A 13,423-nucleotide genomic window follows, 5' to 3' on the forward strand; every position below is an offset into this window, starting at 1 on the left:
TTCGGTAGGAGCAAATTTAGATGCCTGGTTTAGAAAGATGATTATGGGTTTTTTTATGTTTCTTGAAAATACTAATTAATGATAAATGGAATGTAGCTTTTGGGTACCAAGATGTAGGAGTCATGTTTACTTAATCCCACCTAAATTTGTTCCTTTCCTTGGATACCAGAAAGCTTCTAACTTTTTGGAAATAAACAACTTGAGGATTGGGATTTTGATATTTAGGTCTCATTACATCGAGCATAACATTTTGGAAAGGAATACCTTGCACTGTTGTACAGAAGGAGAGAGTGGAGGGTAAAGGAAAAAGGATTGACAGCCACGAGCAATGCACTGTGCAGGTGTTGGACAAAATCAGAAGAAAGAATCCACATGTCACGATTCCTTTGAGCATCTAAGCTTACTTATTTCAGATATCTTCCGAAGAATCTTGAGCAGTTGAGCTATTCGATCCTTCATGGTATTCATACTTTATTTCATATTTTGTCATTACATTATAATATTACTATCATAATTTAAAGTTGTCATGTTAATTGTTAACTTATTTTTACTCATCTCGATTTTAAAGAGGAATGCTACTAGTGTATTTTTTATTGTTCATATTTGGATCTGATGTTCATTTCACTATTTTATATACCCTTGTTTTGTTACATTAACTTTCCGTGTGCACCCGATACGTTACCATTATGATTTCAAGAGCAGTGAAATAAAAACAGTAAAATTCACTTAATCAAATGTGTCATAAAGTTTCTAAACAACCTCCTAAACATCCAAACGGAAAGAAATCGATTAGGCAGCAGGCACAACAAAATAACTTGGTAAACCGATCCAGCACTTTCAAATTTAGACAACAGAAATCACAAACTATTGAAGGTCTCTCGTGAACTTGAGTTACTAGGAAACTTGTTTCTACTTATCTTGCCTATCTCTACAACTTTAATATTAAGAGATTGGCCACTTCTTCATCTATGTTGATGTTGCTTACTTAGAGGAGACTAGAGTAAGTGTAACACCCCGTTCATGACCGGTTTATTATCATTTGTTGTTTCTGCTTAAAAACACTTTCCATACTTGAACGATACAAGAACTGTAATCACAACTCATATAATGTGCGGAAGATTTATATCTAAATAAAATGTATCATATAGATTAAGCATACATCATTACTATGTAGTTCCCAAACACTAACATAACATTAAATTATTTTTCATTATTTTGGGCAATGGCGCCTTGAGCGAGCTTTAGTGCACTACTGCACATGAAAAATTCTCTGTTTTGGCCGCTTTAGCGCGCCCTTGCACGTGTTAGCGCTCTCGTCAGGTATCTCTTATTTTAGAGTGTTTTAGCGCCTTCTTTGTGCGAATTAACGCGCTAAGAGGCTAAGCTACTGCCTCAAATTTAATTAGCGCGTAAAACACACCCTCATGCGCGCTTTAGTGTGTATTTCGAATAATTTTTGACTCTGGGTAGCGCGCTATAGAGCACTTTAGCTCGCTCCCCTTTACAGAAGCATGTCATTTATGTTTCATGTTAAAACTACGGAAAACATTCCAACCTTTTGGATTGATCATGGCACCTAATTGACTAGCAATACATTCCTATGATAATCAACACATCTAATACATTATTTCTTTGGATTTTCATATTTTATATCATCACATTCATGTCTCATGCATGTTTCTTGTGTATCAAGCCAATGTTTCTCTCATCACATGTTAACTTCTCTACATCATTCTCATGCATCTTCTAAACTTATAGATATAACATCTAAGGTCATACGTATACATAAAAATTGTAGGTCATCACTTCAGCTATCTTGAATCTCAACATACATAATCTTACCTAATGAATAATATACCATTTCATACTATCATGTAAGTACGTTATCAAATCTCGTAAACATTACATCTTTGGAACTTAAATCTTATATAAACATGATCTATGTCCTTTACATAAATGTACATCATGAGTGATACAAAATAAACATGATCATATCTCAAGTTCCATTAATACATCATAACATGTTCTTCTCAAAAGCTTGATTACAATTACATGTACAACAAAAGTAATCAGCACAGTAGCATGCTATATCATAATATCTAGGTTGGCCTCTTGCTATGAGATGCTCCTTCTCCATTTGTTGAGGTACCTGAAATGTGGATCCCCAAATACGGGGTGAGATAAAATCTTAGCTAACAAAGACTCCTTAGAGGATCACTCCACTTTATAGTTCACTTTCTATGCATCAACAATATTAAAACAAAACATAAAGGCATTCTGAAATTTGTAATGGAACTTCCTAGAGTAGTCCACAAGGGCTAGGTCTCTTAGGTGTATGTACCCTAAGGATGTCCCAAAGGTTTTCCAAGGGAAGTTCATTCTATTCTATTATGTTCTATTTTGTCCATTTTTTTTCTAGTATGGCCAACCATAACATTTCCAAGGGCTGTCTCAAAAAATGAAATCTCCAAGGAAAATGCATACATACCATTCTAAGGATTGTCCCAAAGGATGAAATCCTCAAAGATGGTACACTTTTAAGGGTTGTCCCAAAGGATGAAATCCCTTAAGATGTTTCTATCTACTGTCTGATCTAATTCTGTCCTGATACATCTTTTCATGCATCTTACAAGGTCTAACACCACAATGCATAATCATAATAAACCATTACTGTAACACCTCATATGCATCCGATCATGTTATCATCAATTATGATATTAAGCGCAATTAAAATCATAACAATCCATTTAAAAATACGGGAAAACTTTTTTTATTTAACATCGTTTGCAATAATTCTTACACTTTTAAAACATCCTATTCAACATTTTACAAATTGTGATTGTAACTCAAAACTATTGCGGAATCATAAATACTAGTGCTTAACATCATACATTGTCTATTCAAAGTTGCTATGTGATTCCCATAAATCAATAAAGCTAAAATACACAATTTGACGTATTACAGACTAGAAGTACCCTCAGTTTTCTCAAAACTTCAAATACAAGACCATAAATTCTCATCTTTTGGTATGCTAAACTAGACTTTTCTAGTTTTCCAACGAGTTATTGCATGCCTCAATTGGAGTTCTATAGCTCTAGATACGCTTGCTGTAAATTAATTCCTTCAAACTGTCAACACTGCACTATCGGGTTCACTAACATCCATCACTATTTCTTAAACTATAATCGTTCCAATCATCTTTTTTCTCCCAATTTTTTTATGTGTTATCGTATACACCATAACCTTTAATTTGATGTATCATAAGCCTAATTTGGGTAATAAAAGAGAAAGATATGAATTTTTAAAAATATATACAGAAGCTGTATCATCTAACGTGGATCAGGACAGTCCTCCTTCAATCAAAAATTGGATAGTTTCTATAACTCAAATTGAAACCAAATTTTAGTACAATACATGGGACATTTTAAGCTTCAAAATGAGGTACAATACGTCTCAACTGGACTACTATGGAGAGGGATATGGTCTCTCAAAGTTAGGTGTAAAATTGACTACATTGCTGGAAATTTTGGCAGCATAACCTTTGTTTTATTAACGTTTATTGTAAGAACCCACACCGTTAATTAAGGAAGTTAATTAATTAATTATGAGAAATTAGGAAATAATTCCATAATGGACCCTAATAATTATGAGAAGGCTTAAATAATTATGGTAAGTGATTAATAATGCTGAAAGCCGCTTTTTTGACGAAAAGTGCAGATACCGGTTCTGTTACTTGGTATAAGTGTGTGCCAATGAATTATCCCAAAAAATTATAATAATTGCATGAATATTCCTAGAATAATATGTAGGACTGTGATATCAAGTTTCAAGTTAAAATAATGAGAACTGGTACCAGAACTGATACTGGATATGGAAAAGCGCGTACCAGAAAGGTGCTGCGAAAAATAAAATAAAAATATGATAAATCTTAGAAAAATGAGTAGGTTCAGAATCCCAAGTTTGAGATTAAAATGCTAAGCGTAGCTATTAGTGCTAATATTGTGTAATTAATTAAGGGCCCAAAACCCTAGGCCATAATGTTGGCTGCTACGTGAGGATTCTTTGTGTTGATTCTCTTCAGCCATTCTCTCCTCTCTTCTTGGAAGCTTGAGACTTGCTTGAAAACTAACCAAGTCATCACCTTTTCTTTGATTTCTCTTCATTAAACCTTGTAAACACTAAGTGGTGAACCTTGTGAGGTGTGAGGCCACTCATTCTGAGTTAGGCTTCTGAGTTGTGTGGTTTTGAGAGCTGTATTCTGAGTTTGGTTGTGAGGGGTCATCTTCTTGACATTTTGGAGCTTCATGGTGCCATGGTGATGGAGAAAGGTCCAACCTTGTAGTACATTTTCGTACTCTTGCAAAGTCAGAACCTTTGAGCCTTGTTGGGAGCTCCAAGGATGAGTCTTTTTCTGAGTTTGAGTCTCTTGAGGTATACCATGATCACCTCTTTGTCATTTTGATGATTTAAGCTTGTTTAATCGGTTTAAAAGTAAAACTTGGATTATTTAAGTAAAGGAATGTGTTTCTGAGTTCTTAAGATGTTGTTGTATATCTGTTTAGGGAGTCATTGGACTCCCAATCGCATTTGGACCCTTAAAATTGGACTTATGCAGAAGAATGCTCAAGTTTCTGCATTCTGTCTGATAAGTATTCGAATACTTTTCGTGTAGTATTCGAATACTTATCCCTTGGTAGTCGAATACTCCTTGCAGGAGTATTGGGATACTTTTCTAGGAAGAAAAGTATTCAGATACCTTTGAAGAAGTATTCGAATACAGCGAGTTTTAGTATTCAGATACTGTGGTATTCAGATACTTGAGGTGTTGGTATTCGAATACCTGGAGGTATTCGAATACTTTAGTGAAAGTAATCGAATACTTTCTGGAGAGCTGGAGTATTCGAATAATACTACTCGTGGAGTATTCGAATAATACTACTCGTGGAGTATTCGAATACCTCTTGCAGAAACAACATGTAATGACTTAAAATGAGATGGAAAGCCTTTATCACTTAGTGTAACCTTGGTAAATGGTTATTGATGATTAATTACTGTTTAAACAGATCGTGATTGTGCTGTTTGTGGGCCTTGAGCTTGTGTGGACTCTTGGCTTGGATAGTTAGCTTGCAAGGTAAGCTTTCGTGTCCTCAGTTTAGCCATTGTTTGTTCCACCATGTCCCATGGGGGGATGGTTATATGCATGATGTGTTTTCATGTACTGTTTTATTGAAATGCTATTGAGTTGTTAAGTGCAATTGCTTTATGATATTTATGTGGTGTTTCGCCTAGCCAGGAAGCCATGGGGTGGTCCTGGGGGCGGGTACAGCATGGGCGTGTACTGTGTGGGTAATAGATGTATTCCTGCATTTCTCTGATCAGTAGAATAGTTATAACACACATGACATGATTATCTGCTACATTGCACTGTTTTGGAACTTATACTGTTAAACTGTTTTTGAACTTATATTGCACATGTAAGTGAGCTTGGGGTGGAAGATCCTTGAGGACCCCTTGCCTTACTGAGATTTTTGTTTAGAGATCTCACCCCACGTTTGGGGCGCTTATTTCAGGTTCAGGTAACCCAGGGGTTGAGACCTCTAGCGGCAGGAAGCCGGAGCTTAGCTGATATTTTTACTTATGCTGTTATGTTTGGATACTGGATGATATTTGTTGTTGTTATGCTATTAGTTTCATGTCATGGATTTTGAGCTGAGACTCTGTTGTTTATGTTGCTATTTGGTGAGCATGGGGATTGTCCATGCCACATTGACTTGACTTTATGTCTTTAGTGTATTCGAGTTGTATAATTGTATCAAGATTATGTCCGGACTACGTGTTGTAGATCCGTGACTTAGATACTCACTATATTTATTCATGAGGTATTTCGATTAGCTGTCTTTTGCAATGTACATACAGGCGATGTTTTTATGAAAATGATTAAGTAATCAACTTGGCTAAGTATAATGACGTCATAATGGAAAAGAAAATGATTTTCCGCATTTTAATTAAGCATGGCTTAATACGATGACATGTTAACAAACCGGGTATACACGGGGTGTTACATTTTCCACTTTACTCAAGTGTGTTCCAATACTTAAAAAGGTACTTGTAAGAACCTGCACCGTTAATTTAATTATGAAATTAAGAAATAATTCCATAAGTGACTTTGGATAAATATAGAAAGACTAGAATAATTATCAAGAAGGTCAAATGACGCTTAAATAGCTCTTCTAACGAAAAGTGTGAATACAGGTTCTGCTTCACGGTATAAATGTGTAGGTCAAGAATATCGAGTTTAGAGTAAAGATAATTAGCGGTGATGTTCGAACTAATACCGGCTATGTATAAAATGCGTATCGATAAAGTGTTGCGAAAAATTATAAGAAAAATATGATAATTCCTAGAAAAATGTCTAGGTTCAGAATATTAAGTTTGGTGAAAAAATGATTACCAAAACTATTAGAACAAATATTGTTGATTAGTGGAGACACTAATATAAATAGTCACTTACGCTCAACCCTAGGTCAGTTTTTCTGATCCCAAGGTTGATCCCATGGCTGTCACCTTCTTCCTCCATGAGAGCTTGAGTCTTATGCATGAAATTTGATAAAAAAAATTCACCTTTATTCCTATTTTTTCACTTTTATACTATTGAACCACCATTAAACCTTGTAAAACTTGAGTCTTGTGAGGTAAAGACTATGTCTTGAGGGTTTTTAGTTTCTGCATTCAAAGAGTAAGGGCTGACTTTGGTTGTTCTTAGCATGTGAGCCTTGGATACCCTCTAGAAAGCTCCAAGAACCAACCTTTCTTAGGAAAGAACTGTAAGAACTTGCACCGTTAATTAAGGTATTTAATTAATTAATTATGCAAAAATAGGAAATGATTCCATAATTGAACCTAATAATTATCTATGAGGCTTAATAATCATAATTAGTGATTAAGAATGCTGAAAGTCGCTTTTCGGAAGAAAAGTGCAGATACCGGTTCTGCTAGTCAGTATAAATGTGTACCGAAAAAGTATCCCGAAAAATTAATGTAAGAGCATGATAATTACTAGAATAATATGTAGGACTTGTAAAACGAGTTTCAAGTCCAAATAATGAGAACTGGTGCTAGAAACCGGTACTGGCTTGGAAAAGCGCGTACCGGAAAGTTGTTCAGAAAAATATAAGAAAAATATGATAATTCTTAGAAAATTATGTAGTTTCAGAATCCGAAGTTTGGGATTAAAATGCTAAGAGTAGCAATTAAAGTTAATATTGTGCGCTTAAGTGAGTTTTGGCTATATATATGCATTTTAGCACATAACCCTAGGCACTCAGAATTGTCTACGTGACTTGGTGGCTGACTTGCACCTTATACACTGTTCCATTGCTTTCCCTTCCATTTCATGAGCAAACTTTCACCTTTGAGGCTTGTTCTTCCATTCAAACACTTAGTGTGGGTGAAGGTTAGTCTTGGGACTGCATTGGGGTGCTGTTTCTGAGTTAGAGAACCTGTGTGAGGGAGTTTGAAGAGCTGTGTTTGCTGTTCTTGAGGGGTGTGACCTTTTGTTGGCATTTTGATGCTCCAAGATGCTTTCTTGTTGAGTGAAAGACCTACCTTCTTGTTCATTTTCGTGCATCTTCCTTGAGTCAGACTTGAGGGGCTGTGTTGAGCTCCAAGAGCACCTCCATTCTGAGTTTTGAGCCTTGGTATGTTGTACCAACCTTTCACTTGAGTTTTAAGGCTTAAAAATGGAAGCTTGATGCATGTTAAGGTTAAAAGATGATAACTTGTGGGTGAGTAATGTTGAACACGCCTAGAAATGCATGATTAGGTGTTTAAAATCGGTAAAAAGGAACCTTTTTGGGATATCTTCACGAAAATGCAGAAACTGCATTCTGTCGTGAAATATCTGGATATCTGCCCGTGGAATATCCGGATATGATATCCGGATATGTGTATGCGGATATGGGGTTTTTGGATATCTGGATATTGTATATGCGGATATGGGATTCGGGATATCCGGATATTGCATATCCGGATATGTACAGTGAGATATCCGGATATGGTCCCGAGGAATATCCGGATATTCTGGGATTTCGCAGAACAGTAGCTGTGTTGTGCAAACAGTAGGCTATTGGGGGTTTGTAGACCCTAGATTGTTGAAGTTGAACTTCTGTATTTAATGAACTAAGCCAGAATCATGGGATTAAGGGCTTGTGGCTTTGTTAGAAGCTTTAAGACTTGAAAACATAATGAAAAGGCGTTGTCTTTAATTTGTATGCATGTGGTACATGTTATTGATTTATGTTTGGTTCATATCAGATTGTGATCTGCTGTGATTGGACTTTGAGCTTGTGGCATTGGATAGCTAGCTTAGAGGTAAGCTTTCGTGTCCTCGGTTTAGCCATGTTGTGGTTCCACCATGTCCCATGGGGATATGGTATATGCATGCTGTGTTACATGCTTTTGATGTTTTGGAAATGCTGTTGAGCTATTATATGTTAGTGCCTTGTTGATATGCATGGAGGTGTTCCACCTATACGGTAAGCCTGAGTATGTAGAACATACAAGAGGGTGAGGCTGTGGGTGAGGTGCAAGCGGTGTTCCTTGTACTACATGTAGGGAATAGACGTATTCCTACATTTCTCTGGCCAGTAGATAGTGATAGACACACATGCCATAGATATCTGTTGCACTATATAGTTTTGGAACTGATAATGATATAAATGCTTTTTGAACTTATATTGTGCATGTAAGTGAGCTTGGGGTGGAAGATCCTTGAGGACCCCTTGTCTTACTGAGATTTCTAGTTTAGAGATCTCACCCCACGTTTAGGGAATGCTTATTTCAGGGTCAGGTAATGTTGAGACCTCAGGCGGCAGGAGGCCGGAGCTGAGTTAGATTGCTGTTATATTATGCTACCATGATTGGATGCTGGATTTGCATGCTGCTTATGCTTATAGCTTCAGTTTATGTTTATGGAGTTTTATATTGAGACTTGTTGTTTTCTATGTTTATTTGGTGAGCATGGGGATTGTCCATGACACATAGTATTATTATGTCTTGGTTATGTCTTGAGTCTTTTGGAGTTGTAATAATGTACCAGGATATTATCCGGATTACTTGATGTAATGCCGTGATTTAGATACACACTTTATCTATATATATTGAGGTATTTCAGTAGATGTCTTATTGCAATTTACATACAGGCGATATTTTATGAAATTGATTAAGTAATCGAGCTGGTAATTGATAATGACGTCATAATTGAAAAGAAAAAGAATATTCCGCATTTTTAATTAAGCACCGCTTAATACGATGTAATGTTAATATTCCGGGTATACACGGGGTGTTACATTTTATGGTATCAGAGCAACGGTTCAAGGGAAAAGCCTGTATGTATTGCAATGATTAGGATGTTTGGTTGTGTCTGTTTTGTGTGTTTGCTCCGTCGAGTATTATTATGATAATGCATATGTGACCACATTGCGTGGGCCTGATCAACTCATAATTTGTGTAACTTGTGCAAAATCATGGTAAGACTCGGGAGAAACCGCGAGACTTCGGAGGATCGGCTCGATCCTGTCCTGGCTGCATTAGCTGAGATGCAGGTGGCCCGACTAGCCGACCAGGAGGCCATGAGAATGGCAAACCAGGCCATGCTAGACGCTGTCAGAGAGGCGAACAGGAAGGCCACTGAGGACGTGTTGGAGGCCAACCGTCTGGCGAACATGACGATGTTTAGAGTCATGTTGGAGGAGATGAGGAATGGCCCTGATGTTGGTCATGCTCCACCGCCACCACCTCCACCGCCACCACCACCACCTCCACCGCCACCACCACCACCTCCACCAGTCTGCAGGATGACTCTCATAGTCAGGACGGAGATGGCAGTCATCTTACGGGGGCCATGCAGACCGTCCCTGTTTTTGTTGAGGATCGTGATGAGATCGATCGCCGGCTGAATGCTTTCCGTAAGCATAAGCCACCTGCCTTTGATGGATCCTTTGATCCTGTTGCTGCTGCACGTTGGCTTCAGACGTTGGACAAGATTTTTTGGGTCATGCAGTGCACTGATCCGCAGAAGTTGATGTTCGCTACTTACATGCTGGAGGGTGATGCCCATGAGTGGTGGACAAACCTTTCTCATTTCTACGAGATGCAGGGTCATGTGATGACTTGGCCTATGTTTGAGGACTTCTTCTTGGGTCAGTACTTTCCATATGACGCTCAGGAGATGCAGCAGGGAGAGTTTGACAGATTGGTTCAGGGCTCGTTGTCTGTGGACGAGTACCTGGCCAAGTTCAACCAGTTGGTGAAGTTTGCACACTTCAGGATGGCGAGGCCTACTCCTACATTTCTGGCTGCTAAGTTCCGCAGGGGACTTAGTGAGGATATTGCTGGTTACCTAGCTGGTTCTGCTTCTAGAGATTTTGGGACACTGGTTCAGCAGTGTCGTGATATTGAAGATTACTACAGCTCGAGTAAGGCCAAGAGGGCCAAGGTTGCTGAGGCGACGAAGGTTGCAGCTGGTAGTTCCACTTCTTGGCGAGACAGGAAGTTTGGGAACAAGGGCAAGGGTAAACAGTTGGCAGCTCGGCAGGCGCCGAGTCAGTTCAAGAGGACTTCTGTTCAGGGGAGTGCAGAGAGACCTCCTGCTCCCAGGTGTTCGGGATGCGGGAAGACTCATTTTGGGCCGTGCTCTACCGGCCAGTTGATTTGCTTTCAGTGTGGCAAGGAGGGCCACTTCTCCAGAGATTGTCCGTCGGCGACGACGAGGGCTACTGCAGTGCAGGCAGTGCCAGTTCATATGGTTCCCCTTCCACCTACTTCGTCACCGGTAGTGCCACCATCTTCTGGAAGAGTTTATACTCTAGTTCGTCAGCAGTCGGATCGAGCTTCGAACCTTGTCAGAGGTACTGTTACGATTGGTTCATCAGCTGTTGATGTGTTGTTTGACTCTGGGGCTACGCATTCTTTTGTTGCTACCCCGATTGATGTGGGGCTGGAGTTGCCCAGTGATGTGCTTTCTCCACCGATGCGGGTGACCACCGCCACCGTAGAAAGATGTGATGCTACCACTGTTCATCGCGATGTGGCGTTTCAGTGGGATGGCCGTGAGTTCTCGGTAGATCTGATAGGGTTGCCGATGGCCAACTTGGAGATTATTCTGGGCATGGATTGGCTGTCCAGAAATTGTGTGATGATTGATTGTTGTGCCAAGCGTGTAGTGTTGTCTCCGTGTGATTCCACAGCCAGTTCCTCGTCGTACATTTCGTTGTTGCAGGCTAGGAGAGCCTTAAGAGCAGGGGCATTTGGTGATGTCATGTTGGGAGGTTTGGTGAGTGGTACACAGGAGGACATCACTGGCATTCCTATGGTGAGGGAGTTCCTTGAGGTGTTTCCTGAGGAGATTCCTGAGTTTCTGCCACAGAGGGAGATAGAGTTCTCCATAGATCTGTTGCCTGGTGTGGGGCCGATTTCTTTAGCTCCTTACCGGATGTCACCACCGGAGTTGGCAGAGCTGAAGAAGCATATTGAGGATCTTTCAGCAAAAGATTTTATTAGACCGAGTGTGTCTCCTTGGGGAGCACCGGTTATTTTTATGAAGAAGAAGGACGGGACAATGCGATTGTGCACCGACTACAGGCAGCTGAACAAGGTGACAATCAAGAACAAGTATCCCCTTCCTCAGATTGATGATCTGTGGGATCAGCTCAGGAGTGCTTGTGTGTATTCCAAGATTGATCTCCAGTCCGGATACCATCAGATTCGGGTGAAGCCGGAGGATGTCCCGAAGACCGCATTTCGCTCGAGATATGGTCATTTTGAGTACTTGGTGATTCCGTTCGGTCTCACCAATGCACTTGCTATGTTCATGGATTACATGAACAGGATTTTCCAGCCGTACCTGGATCAGTTTGTGATCGTCTTCATTGACGACATTTTGATTTACTCCAAGACGGAGGAAGAGCATGTGGAGCATTTGAGAACTGTTCTGCAAGTGCTGAAAGAGAAGAAGCTGTATGCGAAGCCTTCCAAGTGTGAGTTCTGGCTCAAGTCTGTGAAGTTCCTTGGGCATGTTATTTCTGCTGAGGGAGTTGCAGTGGATCCGAACAAGATTGAGGCCGTACTGGATTGGGAGAGACCCAAGACAGTTACGGAAGTGAGGAGCTTTCTGGGTTTGGCAGGTTACTATCGGAGGTTCATCAAGGGATTCTCCACCATGGTTTTGCCATTGACTCGCCTTACTCGGAAGGAGACTCCATTTGTGTGGACTCACGAGTGTGAGGTCTGTTTTCAGGAGTTTAAGGAGAGACTGACTACTGCTCCTGTGTTGGTCCTTCCTGGTCCTGCGCTTGAGATTGAGCTTTACACTGACGCCTCCGGGAAGGGGCTAGGTTGTGTGTTGATGCAGTTGGGCAAAGTGATCGCCTATGCTTCGAGGCAGTTGAAACCTCATGAGGAGAATTACCCTACTCATGACTTGGAGTTGGCTGCTATTGTGTTTGCTTTCAAGATTTGGAGGCATTATCTTTTTGGTTTGAGGTTTGTGGTGTTCAGTGACCACAAGAGTTTGAAGTACCTGTTCGACCAGAAGGAGTTGAACATGAGGCAGAGGAGATGGATGGAGTTCATAAAGGACTATGACTTTGAGCTAAGGTATCATCCTGGCAAGGCCAATGTGGTAGCTGATGCTTTGAGTCGGAAATCCAGTAGTTCATCCAGTTTGTTACTTGGTAACTTCGATGTGGTTGAGAAGTTTCGCAACTTGGCAGTGACCGCTCCGTGTGAGAGTGTACTTCTCAGATTGGAAGCATCTGATGTTGTGAACGAGCTGCTTGAAAAGATTAAAGAGGCACAAGTTCAGAGAGAGTGTCTGAATTATGTGAAGAACCAAGACGGTGTGTCTTGGAATGAGGATGGAGTGCTTTTGTTTCAGCAGAGGATTGTAGTTCCTCGAGGCCCGTTGACAGAGGAGATTATGGCAGAAGGCCATAAGGGTCAGTTTTCTATCCACCCTGGTGCTACTAAGATGTATCAAGATTTGAAGAAGAACTTCTGGTGGCCGGGCATGAAGAAAGATGTTGCTATCTTTGTGTCCAAGTGTTTGGTTTGCCAGAAGGTGAAGATTGAGCATCAGAGACCATCTGGTGAACTTCAACCTCTTGAAGTACCACAGTGGAAGTGGGAAGGTATTTCCATGGACTTCGTGGTGGGATTGCCGAAGACTCAGGCGGGTCGTGACTCTATTTGGGTCATTGTGGACAGACTGACGAAGTCTGCCCATTTTCTTCCAGTGAAGGTGAGCTTCACTACAGAGCAGTTGGCCAAGCTTTATGTCCGCGAGATTGTGAGGCTTCATGGGGTGCCCGAGAGTATCATTAGTGATAGGGACCCGAAGTTCACTTCTCGGTTCTGGGAGGCGCTG

Source organism: Gastrolobium bilobum, unplaced genomic scaffold (genome assembly GCF_033153095.1).
Source record: "Gastrolobium bilobum isolate Gb01-03AN ecotype WA unplaced genomic scaffold, APGP_CSIRO_Gbil_v1 utg97034, whole genome shotgun sequence".
Classification (NCBI taxonomy): domain Eukaryota; kingdom Viridiplantae; phylum Streptophyta; class Magnoliopsida; order Fabales; family Fabaceae; genus Gastrolobium; species Gastrolobium bilobum.